Source organism: Vitis riparia, chromosome 12, assembly GCF_004353265.1.
Source record: "Vitis riparia cultivar Riparia Gloire de Montpellier isolate 1030 chromosome 12, EGFV_Vit.rip_1.0, whole genome shotgun sequence".
Classification (NCBI taxonomy): Eukaryota; Viridiplantae; Streptophyta; class Magnoliopsida; order Vitales; family Vitaceae; genus Vitis; species Vitis riparia.
The window spans coordinates 7,412,825-7,432,120 of NC_048442.1; the positions used below are offsets into that span (position 1 = coordinate 7,412,825).

Genomic DNA, 19,296 nt, shown 5'->3' on the forward strand with positions numbered 1-19,296 from the left:
GAGTAGGCCCAAGCCATCCAATCTAGAGCTCAGGTTGACCTAGACAAAATTTGAAGAGCCTCGTCATTGTCATTCTACTGTATATAATCCTAATCCTTGACTGACTTGATTTAGAAAAAGGAATGAGAAAATCAAAACCACACACACAAAAACAAAAGGGAAGAAAGACTATGCATTGAGCGAGTGGGAGGAGATGTATTCTATCGTGGGAAAAGAATCTGAGTCCACGTCTCTCAAAGTCCACTCTCCACAACGTGGTCTCTGGAGTAAGAAAAGGGAGACGAGGACCAAAGAAAAAGCCAAAGGAAAATTGAGCTGGGTTTGATGCCAACCCAACAAGTCACGGACTCGCCCACACCTAATCCCACAGTCCTCACTCCTCACCCCCGAAACAGCTGATTCCACCGCTATTCTCGCCGTCTAACTTCCTTGCAATTTCCACATCCTCTATCATACAAATATGCTCATCTTATAAAAGAAGTATGCACCATACTGTGATATTTCACATCACATTTTGATGATTATATTCCAAGGGCAATACACATACTGCTGCATAAACAAAGGGGCAAATTTCAAGGAACAATTTTTAGTTTCACAACAAACATTTTCTTGACCATACAAAAAATAAGGGGAAATGATTGAAAGCTAAAATGGTACTGGTAGAAGAGAGGAAACAAAGAGATGTAAGCAGGGCAACTCTCTTTTGTTAACATCTCTAACATTATTACAAGCGCTTTTCCAAAAGGCCAATCCCCGCCCCCCACCAACCACTAATCGTACCTAAATCATCATCATTCCTAATGATAACCCTTATAGACTCTCTACTTTTCCCTCCCAGACAACTTTTATTCCTTTCCTTTTTCCAAATTCTCACCCCTGAAATCCTGAAAAACCAAAGAAGAAAAATCTCAGCAATATTTTGCTTTTGATCATTGTCTATCATTTTTTTTCCTTTCCCTTTTTTCTATGTGACTTGAGCATTTCATCATAAGATTAGAGGGGCTTCATCAAGTGTCAGTGAGTCCATCCCCGAGGAACATCCATCTCCTGGTGCTTCATTGTAGGAGGCGCCGGCCAGTGCTGCTTCTGCGGTGGATACAGGCTGTTCCTTCGCCCTGGTGCCGCATCTACAGTGATTATCAACAAGATGTTTATTGAAAAAAAAAGATCAATTATCAAAGGGAAGTTTGTATAGTACCATGTTGCAGAGAGAAACGGCCACCCAGTGATGGTGATACAACACCCATTTCATCAAAGTTGAGTTTCAGGGCCTGGGCTACTCTGGCTGGTATAAGGGCAGTGGAGCATCCTGATTAAACCACAGGACACAGCAATTAGAACAACTCCCAAGTGCCCATTAGAAAAAGGAAAAATGAGAACATGGGAAAGCAAACGGCAAAGATGCAAGAAGAAAATCTGTGAAAAGACCCGGCAAGTGGTCCCAAAAGAACTATTCCGGTTCACATTGTCAGGTTATATCCAAGAAATAAAAAAATAGAAACCAGAAGATTAATCAGAATCTTTGAAATCAAACCATGCCATGAAAAGAATCAAAATTCAAAGCAAGTTGTGGATATTTAATGCAGTGGAGGTGTATTTTTAAATGAATAGTAACAGATTAGACAGAGAGAGAAGACAATAAGCAGGTTAAGAAAAGGCTCAAACGACCCAAATGGGCGAAAATGGTACCCTGTTTCTTGCGTGAATCTGAAGGGTTGCCGGTTCCACGAGGCAAGAAAACACCGGTGCCACAAGACCCACTTCTGGAATCAGACCAGGAAGGAAAATGGCCCTCAGACCATAAAGCTTGAAACAAAAACTGTTTTAATTCAATTGATTTACCCCAAAGTCCACAAAAATTAATATCTAAACAAGAGCTGAACACTTGTTGCATGTCGGATTCCCCACGGTGAGTTCCAATGGAGTTGACAACCGAGTTCTACATGATGAGCTAAAAAAAACGTTTGGGTCGAGCCATCCCTCCACCTCTTCACGAATCATTTGCTGCATATTGAAACTGCTATGGTGTTTAGTTTGAAGGAAAGAAGAAGACGACATCACAGTGAGACTAGGTGCTGCCGATCTAAATGTGCATGTGTGGAGGGATAAAGAGGGAGAATTAATGAACGGGAAGCATGGATATCATTATGACAAATGGGTTTTGGGCAGCCCATGGGCTGTGTCAGAAGAAAGACGCTTGATGTCTGATGAAGGTGGTAGGGATAGGTTTTTTTTGATTGCCTAAAGAATAGGTTGTTGCAGGGTATGACATGGTCTGAAGTACTTGTCTTGAGCAACTAAAAATAAGCTTTAAAGAGAGAGTGGTATGACAGATACGTTTTAAGCCATCTGAAATATGAGCAGTAGCAAGTAGCAACAAAGCACAATTGATGGGTGAGAGAAATGGGAAGCTAGGCTAACGACCTATGGAGACTATTGATGGACGGTTGATGCATGGGTTAGTTTAAGGTGTGTTTGGTATGTTTTAAATTAGATGAAATCTAAGTATAAATATTTCGTAAAATCATACAAGTTGCATATTTGTTTTTGATTTAGAAAATTAATTTATTTTATGTTTTGATATGTGAATTTTAATATCATTTAAACTTTACTTATGATTCATGATATCTAAAAATAATAACTATTTTGGCATGTTTATTATAAAAAAAAAATAACACATTTTGTTTTATATTTTAAGACATGAATTAGATAACCATAATAAACTCAAATTTTAATTTTGTTTTTGGTTCATAAAGTATTAAAAAGAGAATTGCTTTGATATATTAATAAACTAAAATCTTTATTTTGATTTAGGATTCCTGTGATGTTAAAAAATTAAATTATTTTATCACAAAATAAAGCTTTGAATATATATTTAATAACCTTAACATATTATTTCTCAATTTAATCATTCAATATATTGATTAATACCTCAATTTCTATAATTTATAAGATAAAGTTAACAAAAAAACTTGAATGTTATTAAATCATTCTTAAAAAAGAAAAAAAAAGAAAAAAAACTCATTCCAATTCATTATCAAAACCTTATTGTATTTTATATTTTTAAAGAATATGATATCAATTATTATATTATTTTAAAACATGAATTTATTTGTAAGAATTAAGGTTTTAGAATTCTAAACAAACCTAAATATGCTGTAAATCAATAATAATAATAATAATAATAATAAAAACAAAGTCCTAAACTAATAATTAAGGGTCACTACACACAAAATAGGGATCCACTTAGTCTCTCCAAAATATCTAATTGAAAATCCAAAACTAGTGATCAATATAGTCTTAGTGGACCATCAATTAATAAGAGCTAAACACAACTTAAAAAATGACCACAATTGCACACTAAAGCATCAAAGGATGTAGGAGGACAATCCTATATGGAATGCGTCAAGAGAACAAAATACAGGTTTGTAATATTCTAAGAAAAAAAAAACACATTACCATATACATAATCATTTGTAAAAATGTTTTCATTAGGATTATAATTGAAATGTTGATATAGAAATTAAATAAGATGTAGAAATTCATTATGTTTCTTATATATTATTGTATTTGGATGCCATATTAAATTATAAATAAGAATTCATTGGAAAACAAATATAAATCTTGTTTAACTAACTATCAAATGAAAACTAGATGAAGCAAAATATAATTTTAAAGTATTGTGTTTTCCTTTATTTGTATTTTATAATTTTTAAGTTATTTAATCTTTTCATGTTTTTTTTTTTTAAAAAAAAGGCAAAAAAATTGCTCTTAAGAAGCTCCCTATATTGTTAATGAAAAAACAATTATCTGATAATGTTGTTAATTTCTAAAAATAATATTTTGAATGGTACGGTGGAACTATTACAAAGTATTGTTATGATTGACTAAGTTTTCTTACCTCATAAAACAAAAGGTTCTCTCTCCAACTACAAAATGTCTGTTTTGAGATTACTTTATTTTATTTTTTTCTTATTTTCTCTCCTTCTAAGCTTTCTTTTTGTTTTATGATTCTCTAAGCATAATATGTGTTTGTCTTTATATTTATTATAATAATTATAAGAGATGGATGAATGCACCTCCCTATTTCAATTTTAATTTTGGATTATTGGTCAAGTTGTAATACCATTATATATATATTATTTCAATTCTTCAAAGTACAGTGATCTTTCTCATTAGCCATTTAAAAAATATATATATTAATACAATAAGCTTTAAAATTTCATTTCCATCTTGAATTTCTCGAATAAAAGATTCTATTAAGAAAATTAGAGGAGAGAATGTATTAAGAAAATTAGGGGAGAGAAAATGGATGAAGGTGAAATTTGAAAAAAAAATGTTATATTAAAACTTCATAAGTCCTTTTCTGATATGTTATGTAATCTAGATTATAATATATGTTATATTAAAAAATATTATTATTTTTTAAATATCCCATTATTCCAACTGGTGGTCTTGGTAGTGAGATACTAAATGAGTATACATTTACTCAATTCCAAAATTGCAAGAAGCATGACAAAGAGGCTATTGAAAAATATATTGGACATGTTATCCTAGCATCCTGCAAGTGTAAAGGCAATGTTGGAAAAGTTTAGAGTAGAGCCTTGGAGGTAGTGGAGTCACGTCATCAGCATCCTAACTATCAAGTGCTTAAATGCTGCATGCTAGATGGGAAGTGGAGGACTACTTATAGGCTATAGGATAGTGGAGAAAATGTCATCTCTCCAATCATCATCCCTAAATTGTTAGCTACTTATAGCTTGTCAAAATATTGAACATTACCACCCAATCGGTGGAGAAAAAAATAAATAAAAAGCGGGAAAAAAAATCCATAAAAAGTTGTTGTTATATATTTAAACGTTTTTGATATATATAATTAGAATCAAGGATAAAAGTACCAATAATTACGAATATATTGGTACTTCGATTTTAGGGATATATCAAAAATATCATAAAAATATCAATGAATATTTTTTCACAAATATGGGTGGAGCAAAAATTATTTAACATTCATAGGAATGCTCGAAAAAACTGTAAAAATGATCAAATAAGCAAGAATACACATTTTGAAATTATTTTGTAAGTATAATTGACATAGATGTGATAAAAAGAAAAAAACATAGATAAACAAACATATATCGGTAGATTCAATATTTCAATTTTAAGAATAATAAATATGCATTTTGGAAATGTATAAAGTTAGAATAGAGTTAAAAAATATTTGTTTTTATTGAATAAAAATAATTTATACATGTGACATTGCAATAAGACTTAGTATCAAAATGAAGATCGATATGGTTCTATCATATTGTTAGATGAAGGGAGCCTATTTTGTTGAAGACAATATTTATTTTCAAATTTTTAAAATACTTTTATCATAACATGTTTTATTACATTTTAAATGAAAAATGAAATTAATTTATATCAAATATTTTATTTGAGATTTATTAAAATTATTAATAAATTATCTTATGAAATTAATTTTAATTTCTAAAATATGGCCTTTAGAAAGCAAAATTGCTGATTTCATCAAGCGAAATTTCTCATAATTTGTTTCATTGTTTTTTTTTTTTTTTTTTTTTGTACTAAATCTAAAAATAAAAAAGCCACCCACTTCCTTTGACTCGGCATGAAGAAGCCATTTTTGAAGTTGCCTTCCACAAGAGAGAATCCCTAAAAAGGCCATTGTTTCCTCTGCCACTCTCATTGAAGTTGCCTTCCACAAGAGAGAATCCCCAAAAAGGCCATTGTTTCCTCTGCCACTCTCATTCAACGCAGGTACTAATCTAATAAGTTTATTATTACTATTATTATTATTGCAACCCCATTTGATTCCCATGAAAATCCATCACCCATTCCATTTCCAGGAAGATTCTTCCTCTGTTGATTTCGGAGACAATCCATGCAAAACCCCCATGGAAAACCATTAAAAAAAAATGCTTTTTTCTTTGCTCTGTGTGGTTTCTGGATGTGTTGTAAGGGTCTCTTAGCTTTTGTGCCATTGGATTTAAATATTATGAACCCTAACTCCACGATTTTTGAGGCAGGCTGAAAAACTCAACCTTTACCTGCAAATCATTGTCATATTATTGAATAGCATGTTATGTCTTTTTTTTTTTTAAAAAAAAAAAAAGCGGACAAATTTTGTATCTTGTGCGTGGCTTGGACTAGTAGGAAATATCGGTAAATTTTCGAAAATCGGTAAAATACCGATTAATATCGAAATATCAGATAGATTTTGGAAAATTTACCAAAATTTCTGTGGACCAATAATTGGTTACGAATTTTGTGTTGGAGTCGGCTGATCAATGATATTTCTCTCCGAAATAGTATTTTATTTATAATTATTATGAAAGCAATGATAAACAATTTATTAAAAAACATGACAAATTTTATGGTAAAATTATTTATTAATAAAAAATTGTTTATATGAAAAAGATAAACATTAAATATGAAAATTCTAAAATTATTGAAAGAAAAATATTATAAAATAAATATCATAAATAAATTAAAATGGATATTTTATAATTCTAATTTATTTATTACAAAATTCATTATAAAATATTTTATTGCTATGTAATAATGGTCCACAATTACCAACCCATTGTAGAAATAAGTAAAGCTTTCTCAAACTGCATGGGTACGTAATGATGATCCTATCTTTTTATCCAAAAAGTAGAACAAGAAACATGAAACCTGGATGATAAAAAAGGAAACAAACAAAGGGAAAAAGAACTAAGAGTTTTAATGGATATTGATGTTCTATTTGTTGTTTAAAAGTTCATATCCTTGTACCAAAAATGCAGGTCCTAATCATGGGTTAGTTTTTTAATTTCTCAATCACTAGAGGACAATTTCAAGGGACAAGTCTTGTTAAGGTAATTCTTTACTCTCTCTTTACTTTCCCATGAAACTCTAACTTGTCAATACTTCATTTTTTTTAAAAGGAAATTGAACATATATAATCAAACTTGTAGTTGAGTTATTTGATGGTTAGTAGATTTGGGCTAGTGGGTGGGTTTACTTTTGATTTAATTTGATTCCATTGAATGTGACGTTGATGACTTTATATTTTGAGTATTAACTTTTGTTTGTTTGTGGCCAAGTGTAATTAAATTTCTCTACTCATGAGTTTTCAAGTAAATATATTTCTTTTTTCCGCTACTAGGCAAATAACAAATATGTTAAAGGAATTAAATGTATTTCATTTTAATGAGTTAAGGATACTTAGATAGAATTTAAATAAGTTCATGCATGAAACATTAGACTTCCCGTTCTAGCATCCTTGTATGACAAAAATTTCTCTTATTACATGCTAAGGACATTTAAGTTGTCAAAGAATGCAAATGGTTCATTGATGAACTAGTTTGAAGTTGACAACTTCTAACTTAGTCTAACATGTGAATGAGACTTTTTTTCTACAAATGATGCTTGAATTGTCCAATTGGACAATATAAGGAAAACATAATATCTTTGAAGTTACGCTCTTATGCTTCATTCATTTTTTAGAAATTTCGACATTCGTTCCTTTTGTTCTCTGGGTGCATATTTGGACAAGGCTGAATAATATGCCTTCTCCATTTTGTGTACTTGGAGAACTATAGGGAAATGCTGTTGAAATTTTTCTAAAATGAAATGAAACAGAATAGTAGTTGACATGTAGGGATTATGTTTTCCTATATAGGATAGGAACCACCACCTAAACTAGGAAGTTGGAGATGTTAGAATGCATAAGACATGTAGTTTAAGTTGATTTTAGTTTAACAAGATAGAATCATGAGAGTTAATTATGTTTCTTGGTTTAATATTTTGATATATAAATTTATTTTAATTTTACAGAAATATGCATAATAAATGATATTCGACGATTCGCTATTGAATAAAGACTTGAAAAAGTGTAACATATATTTATTTCTCATTTGTATGGTAGTGCATAAACTAGATAGGATCATAATTCTATAAGAGAACCACATTTTTTACTTTGGTTCAATAGCTAATGAAATTAAATGTATTTAATAAGATGAAATATCATGAACTAATAGGAATTTTAAATGGATAATTTGTGGCATTACCTACAATGACATGAATTGAATATGACAATTTTTATAATTAACTATCTCACTTTGATATACTTGTAGACAACATGGCTATATTACATGATGAATCCTTTTGATATATGACACAACATTAATGTTAAAATTCCTCATGATTAATTCATTGTGTATTTCAATCATAGAATGGATCGAAGTTGGATGTCTAAAGATAGAATGTCACGGGAGTATGAGGAAGGAGTTGAGTACTTCATTAATTTTGCATTAGAACATTGTCCAAATCAAAGTGGAATTCGTTGTCCTTGTATGCGATGTGGAAACTTAATACATCATACACCTAACAAGATTCGGGAACATATGTTTTTCAATGGTATTGACCAAAGTTATCATACATGGTATTGGCATGGAGAAGCAAGTCCTACTAGTAGACAACTAACTGAAATGGCACAATGTTATGACACAATGGATTGTGGTGACGTTGCTAGTACAGTACAAATGGTTCATGTTATAAATGATGAGTTCATGATAGACCCAATGTCATTTAAAAAATTGCTTGAAGATGCTGAAAAACCTTTGTATCCTGGTTGTATAAAGTTCACAAAGCTTTCTGCATTAGTTAAATTGTACAATGTGAAGGCACGGTATGGGTGGTCAGATAAAAGTTTTTCAGATTTACTCCAAATATTAGGGGATATGCTACCGGTCAACAATGAGATGCCCTTATCCATGTATGAGGCAAAGAAAACATTGAATGCATTAGGGATGGAATACAAAAAGATACATGCATGCCTAAATGATTGCATACTATACAGGAATGAGTTAAATGATGCATCTTCATGTCCTACTTGTGGAACGTCAAGGTGGAAGGTAAACAAAGTTGGGGCAAGAAACACTAAGAGGATTCCTGCAAAAGTGTTGTGGTATTTCCCTCCCATCCCTAGGTTTAAAAGGATGTTTCAGTCTCCCAAAATAGCCAAAGACCTAAAATGGCATGCAAAAGGTAGAGAAAACGATGGTAAGCTTCGACACCCAGTGGATTCCCCAACATGGCAACTAGTGAACCAAATGTGGCCTGAATTTGCTTCAGATTGTAGGAACCTTAGACTTGCTATTTCAGCAGATGGTATCAATCCTCATAGCTCCATGACCAGTAGGCATAGTTGTTAGCCTGTTCTCACAATAACTTACAACCTTCCCCCTTGATTATGTATGAAGAGGAAATTCATGATGTTATCTTTGCTAATATCAGGACCATGACAGCCTGGTAAGGATATTGATGTTTATTTGGCACCATTAGTCGATGATTTGAAAGCATTGTGGGAGGTAGGGGTGAAAGCCTATGATGCACATCAACAAGAGTTCTTCACATTAAAGGCTATTTTGTTATGGACGATTAATGATTTCCCTGCATATGGGAACTTGTCTGGTTGCACTATTAAGGGATATCATGCTTGTCCAATATGTGGTGAAGAAACAAATTCACATTGGCTAAAACATGGAATAAGAACTCATATACCGGCCATAGAAGGTTTCTTCCATGCAACCATCCATTTAGAAAGCAAAAAAAGGCATTTAATGGTGAACAAGAGTTTAGGTTACCTCCAAAAGAACTTACTGGAGAGGAAATATTTACAAAGGTTGATATGATTCATAACTCATAGGGAAAGAAAAAGAAGGTTAAACAATGCGAATCCTTTGCTAATCCTACAAGTTGCTGGAAAAAGAAGTCTATATTTTTTTAACTTTAATACTGGAAATATTTTTATATCCGACACAACTTGGATGTCATGCATATAGAGAAGAATGTTTGCGAGAGCATCATCGGAACCGTGCTTAACATTCCAGGTAAAACAAAGGATGGAGTAAAGTCTCGACTTGATCTTCTCGAAATGGGCTTAAGGCCTGGCTTAGCACCAACGTTTGGGTTGAAGCGAACTTATCTTCCCCCTGCATGCTATACTCTAAGTAGAAAGGAAAAAAAATAGTATTGCAGACTTTGGTTGATTTAAAGGTTCCTGAAGGTTATTGTTCAAACTTTAGAAACCTTGTGTCCATGGAAGAGCTAAAGCTTAATGGTCTTAAGTCCCATGATTATCATGCACTTATGCAACAACTACTACCAGTAGCAATAAGATCTGTGTTGCCTAAGCATGTCAGATATGCCATTACAAGATTGTGTTTTTTCTTTAATGCACTTTGTGCAAAAGTGGTGGATGTGTCATATATGTGAATATATGAGTTTCAAACTATAGCTAATGTTTATGCAAACCATGACATGCCTATTTTTGCTTGATAGTGAACATATGAAATATTTGAAGACAAAATATCCTCGTCAATCAAAGAGAGTGAAGTGGCTAGAGGATGAACATGTGCGCACATTTAGTTATTAGCTTAGAAAAAAGGTATGAAACTCAATATTCATACTCCCCTTAAAATTTAATGCTTTCAAAATTTTAACTTACATTAACCTACATATCATTAATGAACCTTATAGGTTTCAAATGACATAAGTAAGAAAGAACTTACTGAAAATGAACTTAAGTTGCTTGCGCAAGGACCAAGACAACAAGTTCTTACTTACCCTGGATATATCATTAATGGTTGTCGTTACCATATCAAGGAGCGTGATGAGGCACGAGTCAACCAAAATAGTGGTGTCAGTATTGTGGCATCGACCATGCAAATTGCAAGTTCCAAAGATAAGAATCCTGTGCTTGGTGACATGTGTTTTTATGGGATTGTCAGAGAGATATGGGACCTTGATTATAACATGTTTAACATTTGTGTTTTTAAGTGTGATTGGGTTGATAGTAAAAATGGTGTCAAAGTTGATGACCTAGGTTTTACATTAGTTGATTTGAGCAAGATAAGACATAAATCAGATCCTTTCATATTGGCAACACAAGCCCAACAAGTATTTTATGTAGAAGATCAAGTTGATCCAAGATGATCTATTGTATTATCAAGGCCAAAAATGGAGTTGTTTGACATAGAAGGTGATGATAACATAGCCGACAATTATATGGAGCATCACCCATTTGCGAATGAGATGTCTAATATTACGTCTTTTGATGAAGTTGAAGATTATGATGAAATTTGTATGCGTAATGATTGTGAGGGGATTTGGATTGAACATTAAGCTTAATATTTTTTTTTGTTTTTTGGGGGTGTGCTTTGTGACTACTAAGTGTATTATGTGTTTTTTGAGTTATTGTTAATATACAATGTGATACTCAACAATGTTATGTTTTTATTTTATTCTTCTCAAACATATTTTTACTATTATATACTTGCTAAGCTATTCTAAATAAATGCAGTTAGTATCATATTTATATATATTGAGATTTAAGATTAATTTTCATGTATTACAAAGTTTGTACAACAATGATTTATTCCTACTTATGAAATCATTTTGTAACTAATTTCTTTAGATTTAGTTGAGATACATTTTCAAGTGTTGTTTATTAGTGCATAATTCTTAATTATTTGGGAACTTGGGCGAAAAGTGCAGCATCTTTACGGATGTCTCAACCAAGAAGAGATAAAGAGCAGGTAACTATTAAAATATCATGCTTTACTTTTGAACGTAAGATATATATATATGTATTATGAGATTGATCATATTCTTTTGATTGTCATGTAAATGGATGAAAAGGAAGGGAAACAGAAGATTACTTCACCAAAAAGGTTCAGAGGCCCAACTGTAAAACCTGAAATTGCTAAAAAGAGAAGTGAAGAAGTGAAAATTGACATTCAATATAATGATGATGGTGAGGGAGTGGGTGAGGGATATGTACAGCTTGTATCATACTTGGGTGTGTTAGCACGAACCATGGTGCCGGTTTATCATATTGATTGGAGAGTAGTGCCTGTGGAATTGAAGGAGAAATTATGGGATTGTGTTAAGGTATATAGAAATCTATTGAAATTATTTTTCTATATATTGTGTAGACTGACATGATTATTAAATAATCAATATCTTCTTATAAAGTATGTAGTAATCTAATGAAATTATTTTCCTTTATTTTGTGTAAATAATCAAGATCTTATATTTTAGGGTGCATTCTTGGTTGATGAGAATAGCAAAAACAACGTCATATCATCCATTGGGACTAGCTTTAGGTCATTCAGGCACAGATTGACAAAAGAGTATATCCTGCCTTATAAGGATAAGCCCGAGTATCTTTTGCAGCCACCAACTGAATATAATTACATTCCAATTGAAGACTGGAGAAAGTTAGTGGCTAATAGGTTGTCAAAAGAGTTTCAAGTTAAATCAAAAAAAGGAAAAGAAAGGAGGGCAAAATACGTTTATATTCATCGAGTGAGTAGGAAAGGATATGCAGGACTTCAAGAAGAATTGGTAAGTTGAATTAGTATATTTTATTTTGTTGGACATTTACTTTTGTAAAGTTTAATTACTTCACTTTTTTGTTTTTTGATAGATGCAAAAGACAGGTTCGAGGAAACCTATTGATAGATGGGTCTTGTGGAAGCTAGCAAGATTGAAAAAAAGTGAATATGATGAAGTTACGAGGCCTGTAGTGGAAAAGATTGTAAGTTGTCAAACCTATACTTAGTTTTAGTCAATTTCATTTGTTTTTTTTTATTTATTTAATATGACTTTTGAAGTATCTTATATTTTTTTGGAGAATGAGTTGACAAAGGCTGTTGAGGAAAGGAAGATCACATGTGTTGGCCAAAGGATATCCTCACTTTAGCATTGGGTACATTAGAGCATCCTGGACAGGTTAGAGGAAAAGATGGAAAAAAAAGCCCAAACAATTCTTCAACACACCAAAACCCACAAAAACTCTTGAAGATGAGGAATGTCAAAGGATGTTAATGGAGAAAGTCAAGAGCTTGGAAGAGGAGATCATTGCTTTGAAAGCTGGAAAAAAAGAACCCCTCACACCCCACTCTGAAGTGAGCAACACAAACATAAGGAAACAATTGTTGCAACATGAAGAAATAGGAGGGAAGACTCATGATAGTGCTCATGTGGAGAACCTATCAGCACAAGGGACTCGAAAAGCTTCTCCACTAACTCAGGTATATATACCTTTTCTAAGTTAAATTTATAAAAACAATATATAAAATAACTATAATGAAAGACTAAGGATTACAAAATATGTTTTTACAGGTTTATAAATGCAAATTAGCTCTTGAAACTGAAGATAACATTGTTGCATATGGAACTTATTTACGAGATTCACAGATTTCCATTGATGGTGCTGATATATTAGTGGTCATCCTTTACCCTCTTCAACCTAATGCACTTCTTCCATTCCCACTTTCTGAAAACATTAGGACAATAAGGGAGGGTGTTGGATATGAGGTTTTGTGGCCTATTGCATTTGTGATAAATGATGATGATGAGGTGAATAACGTTATACCCAAACTTTCAAAGTTGAGTTATATTTTCCTACACTCTTGGTTTCTTTATTTTTCATTTTAATGTCATGCATCTATTTATGTGTTTAGGATGTTGGCAAGAGGAAGAATAAAATGAAGAAGATACAAGCATCCCCAAAGAAAATCAAATATGAGAATCCTAGAGATGTACAACTGTTTTCTAAAACAGTTTCAGCAATGTTGGAGGGTAAACCGGCACCCAAAGTTGACTTTCCAATCAATGTTTTTGGGATGAAATTTCAAACTTTCCTCTTGACAAGTGAAATGAATGATGTAATTTCTGCAAAAGAGTTGACTATGAATTGCATATGTTTCTATATTTGGTGAGATTTTGTTGTAAATCCTTATGTTACATTCATGATATAAATAAGTAGAAGCTGTTTTTTTTTTTTTTGTTAAGTAATTCTAAATTGGGTGATATTTCATTAGGTGGTTGCATGAACATCTGGATGAGACACTACAGGAGAAAATCATATTTATTCATCCAGGAATGGTGTCCAAGGCTGGAACAATAGCCCCACAAATTGAAAAAAGAGCAAGGTTCATTGCTGATCGCCTAATTGACTCCAAATTGGCAAACTTGGTTTTTCTTCCATATAACCCAAGGTAAGTTGTTAATCATAATTGTTTTTAATTTCTTAGCCTTATAAATGCTATTTATCTAAATTATATGTTAATATATTGTAGGTTTCATTTGGTTTTGGCTATAATTGACCTCAAATCACAAATAGTCTACTATTTAGACTCGCAATTGCAACAACCATACCAAGATATAAAAGATATTGTGAACATGTAAGCCTACCATAATTTTAGTTTTCATATCTTAAAACGAACACTAATGTAATCTTATTTTTTGTAGGGGGTTTCGAATTTTTGTATCTCAAAAGAAGAAAGGATCTAAAAAAGAGCTCAAGTGGATGGTTGTTGAGGTTACATTTTTTTTTTTCTCCTAAACTTTTTGAAGACTTACCTACATTTAAGTTGCTTTCTTGAATGAAAATTTACTTGATTTTTGAAATGTAAAGATTCTATATGGCTTTCTCTCACATGAATATATACCTATATATATATATATATATATATATATATGAATTTTCTTAGTTTATAATTATTTTTGTTATTATTTCCTATTTCTAACTTGAGTTGAGAAGGATACCATATATGTTTGTTTCACTACCTTACTAAAATATAATCTAAAATGTTATGAATACAATGTACTCATATGTCCATTATTCCACTATTAATTAATGAAGTAGTACTAAAAAGAACAAACCCATTTTTTCATGTGATTGAAAGATTTATGATCCATTTTTACCTTCTACAATTAATATTTCAAGAAATAGTAATAGGAACTAGAAGAAAAATAGCAAAATTTTTGTTAAAAATGCATGACTAGAAGACTTTTTTCAATTGTATTATGATGTGGAAGATCAAACCTTAGAAAATTCAAGCATAAAAAAATTAATATATACATAATTAGTCAATTTGAAATGTTGGTCATAGGAAGAACAATTATTAAATTTTGATCACTATATCCATAGCATTTACAATCCTTTAGAACAATTTAGATGTGTGTGTGGGTAAGGAAGCAATGGGGATCCTTTAGATAGCTTTGATCATGTTACTTAGGTGTGAGTTGTTCTTTATATCTTTCTTTTAACCTTAGTATGTCTTATATACATCCTATATTTAGTTTAGATGTTTCTTGTAAGGCACAACCTATCTCTCTCTCTTTCTCTCTTTAATCAAAACTCTTTACTCTTTTATCCATCTTCAATCAAATTGTTCATATGTAAAACATTTATTCCTTATAATTACTAATTGCATTTCTCTTCTATAATGTCAATCTATGAGATGTAAAATGAGGCTAATACTACATATTTCCAAATATATTATCGATAATTGCTCTTGAAGCTTGATTGATTTACATTAATGAAGTCTTCAAAGTCATGATCTTTTCTAAGGGATATTCTCACATAGACAAAAGTTAACTATTATATTTTTTTAAAGTTAATCACTATTCTTAATAAATATAATTAATCATTACCTTTATCTATTCATTTTTTTTTCTCCATATTTCACATATACATGTTATTGTACATTCTTATATTTTACCTAATTTAACCCTCCAAGTTGTAAACATGGGAGCTTAAGATATTATGCTATATATGTATTGAGTATAATTTAGGTGCAAATTTTACTTGAAACTAACATTATGTCATTCATTCTTTTTTTAAATTTAAAATGTGAATGATGAAAAAATTGTCCAAATTTATATGATGTCATATTTGATTGTGAAATTTTGTTGCTATAATTTTGCTCATAGGGGCCCAAACAGTTGGATGGTGTCATGTGCGGATATTTTGTCATGCGATACATGCGAGACATAATTGCAAATAGAAGTCTCTTAACATCTCAGGTTTATCTGCCTATGTATTTTCATAAGTACATGAGAACTTATACATATATTTAATGTTTCACAATAACATATTTTCTCTTGTCATATATTTTAGTTTGAAGGAAAAAAAACCTATTCACGAGCTGAGTTAGATGAAGTGAGATCTGAATGGGTCTCATTTTTTAGCACTCTTATCTTAGACCAAGTATAGTGGGTATGTTAATTTATAATTTTTTAATAAAATTTCAGACATAAATTTCAATTAATGTTGCATCTTTTCTCTTTGCAAGGTTTCGGGTGACATTTGCAGTTGTTGCAATTTTGAGATGACAAGATCATATGTAAGATCTTATTGTCATGCATAGATGCTGAAGTTTTGGATACTTTTGGGTACATACCTATATCTTTTAAAAGATACATTTGATGAAAGTACTAATTCATGTTTTTTTTTTATTATGTATGTTTGTTGGATTCTTTTCGCATAAATTTTGGTACATGTTAATATCATTTTAGTAAAATTTCAAATATAGACTTAAAGTAATGTTGCTTTTTTTTTTTTTTTTTTTTTTTTTTTTTTTACTTGCAAGAGGTTGGGTGGCATTTGTAGCACTTGCAATTTTTAGAGTATAAAATCATGTATAAATTCTTGTTATCATGCATAATTATTTAATTTTTGGTTCTTTTTTAGTAAATATCTTATATATATATATTTGATAATAGTATAAGATCATGCATACTTGTTAGGTTGTTTGTGGATACATTTTGATATATTTAGGATACATATTTATATCTTTTTAATGAACTTTCAAACAAAAATATAAAATAATGTTGTTTTTTTCATACTTGCAAAAGATTAGGTGACATGTTTAATATACATTGGATGTAGATTTTATGAATAAAAAATGATACATAATCTATCTAAAGTAGATTTTACTTGGCTGTCTTAGTAATGCTACAAAATGAGTTTAACCTTGCCTTTTGTTAATCTTGCAGGTTCATAGAAATGTTATCCAACATAAAGGAAAGTGCCACTCTTCCTCTCCATTGAAATGGTGTTCACCATGGAAGGAAAGCTCCTCTCATCAATTAGTTTTTGGTTTGCCAATGCCATAACAAGTTAAGGTTAGCTCCTTGCTAGTGATTAAATTTGAGATTTCAAAATTTTCAAAGATCGTATCAACCTAAATTTGGTTTAGGAGTTGAATGTCTTAGTCCTACATGGTATGCATTTTAAACAACACATCTTGTCTTTCATTTCACATCCATGGCTTTGAGGTTGTAAACATGTTATCAAAATCTAAAGCTGCAGTCCTAGAAGTTATCCCAAACAACAAAGGGCACTCACAACCAAGTAAGTTGAAGAATAATCTTTCAATGCATTTCTCTTTGGTTATTAATGTGTTGTAGTATAAATTAAGGTCATAAGATAAGTACATTATGAATTTTGTATATACAAACAATGGTCTTTGCTGATATGATAAGATGTCTTATTTGTTGCACACCATCATGTTATTACTACAGATCATTCTGCTTCTCTGTTATAATAAAATAGGATCTCTTTCAAAGATGGAAAGGTCAATTCACCTCGAAACTTTCTTGCTAGTACCCACTTCGAGGTTGTTCATAAAAATCAAATGACTCTCTTCAATCCCCCATTTGTATATGGTTTTCTCATCTTTTGGACTTCAACTGCTTCTCAAGTGCCATCTTCTAAGTCATATATCAAGCAATCTAAATCAGGAACATACCTTGATTCCTTCATATGGCCAATCAAATTTTCCAGAACTTGATATATCCCCTCTATTTTAGGGCCCACCTCATCCCCAACAACAAAACTATAGACATGATTTCCTACCTCGACCTAGCTCCTACCAGTCTCCTTCTTATTTCCCATTCTTTTCATCAACTTTCTCAGTCTTACAAACTCCCCCACTTACCATCATCTGTATATATATTTGATAGCATCACATAAGTCCCTGCCATATTAGGCCTCAGATCCAATATCCTGTGAGCAGCTAATTTTCTGGAATTGGGAAACCTGTGTGCTTTACAAGCTCCAAGAAATTGGCCCCCAAACGCACTCATCAGGCTTGAATGGCATGCTCTCTATGAGTTCATAAGCTTCCTCAACTTTCCTAGCACGTCCTAGCAAATCCACTTCACACCCATAAATCTCCTGGTCTGGACTAATGTTATAATCAGCCACCATTAATTTAAAATATCTCAAGCCTTCATCTACAAGTCCAGCATGACTGCAAGCACTAAGAATGCCCATAAACAAGACTCAGTCAGGCTTAATATCTGACCTGACCATCTTGTCAAACAATTTAACAACCTCTTCTCCATACCCATGAGTCTCATACCCAATCATCATGGTAGTCCAAGAAACCAAATCTCTACAAGACATACCCCCAAAAACTTGGTGCAAATCAGCAATATTTCCACATTTGGAATACATGTCTATAAGGGCATTAGACAAGGCCAAATTCCCATCAAGGCCTCTTCGAATAATCCTCCCATGAATCTGTTGTCCACAATTCAAAAATGCTAAGGTCACGCAGGTAGCCATAATGCTAGTAAATGTGAAGCTAACTAAGATAAGAAGAAATAACATGTAGGATAAATCACTCAAAGAGGGTATATCCGAAATCTCAGAAGAATTTGACACTGGTCGGATAAATTTTATACTTAAACTGAATATAGAATGTCTACCCACCTGGTTTGAGTGAAGATCTAATGTCCCTAAAAGAGAAAGTGCCCCAATCTCTGCTGCTAGCAAAGACAACACGTTATTCTTGAAACTTGAAGCCACAACAACTAGACGAATATCAAATATAAAAAGATTTAAAATGAAAGAAAATCTACGTACACCATACACTCCCAAATATCTAAATTTTTTTGCAACAAGGAATGAGAATATGAACCCATATAAAACTCTGCAAGGGAACAACAGCCCTTTATTGATGCTGGTATTGATGAAATTCCTGCATAACTCAGATGCACATGTTTCATTAGAAGAGTTGAGAGAAAATAGTTCAGATAAAAGAGTATACTTAAAAACCACTATTAATTCCTTTAAAACTTTACATACGTACTGGAAAAACCTTGTAGAGACTAGATTCACTCATTGTTCTGATGAAAGTCAAGACGAATGAGACGTGAAAGCCTTCCAATATTCTCTGGCCATCAAATAAAGGACTATTTACATGTCTCAGTTGGATTGGATCTTTCATATCCCGCGATCAAGGTGTTCCATGTGATCAAATCCCTTTGATTCATTTCATAGAAATATCTATTTGCTTCAGAGAAACAACTACACCTGCAATACATGTCTAGTATAGAATTCATGACAGGAAGATTGGATTCAAACCCATGTTTAGTCACTGCTGCATGCAGTTTTGGACTAATTGAATCGAGTTTCTCACTATGAGT

At 31.9% G+C, this 19,296-nt stretch overlaps 1 long non-coding RNA gene and 1 pseudogene across 1 annotated transcript; both read right to left on the bottom strand.

The window, feature by feature from the left end:
* Positions 1 to 637: 637 nt before the first annotated feature.
* On the bottom strand, positions 638 to 1,770 carry LOC117927131. The gene is made up of 3 exons (XR_004653293.1): positions 1,690 to 1,770; positions 1,199 to 1,309; positions 638 to 1,127 (listed from the first exon to the last, which is right to left on the bottom strand). It is a non-coding gene; the product is annotated as an uncharacterized LOC117927131 (long non-coding RNA).
* Positions 1,771 to 17,560: 15,790 nt separating this feature from the next.
* Positions 17,561 to 18,992, bottom strand: LOC117925937 (annotated as a pseudogene).
* Positions 18,993 to 19,296: the final 304 nt, after the last annotated feature.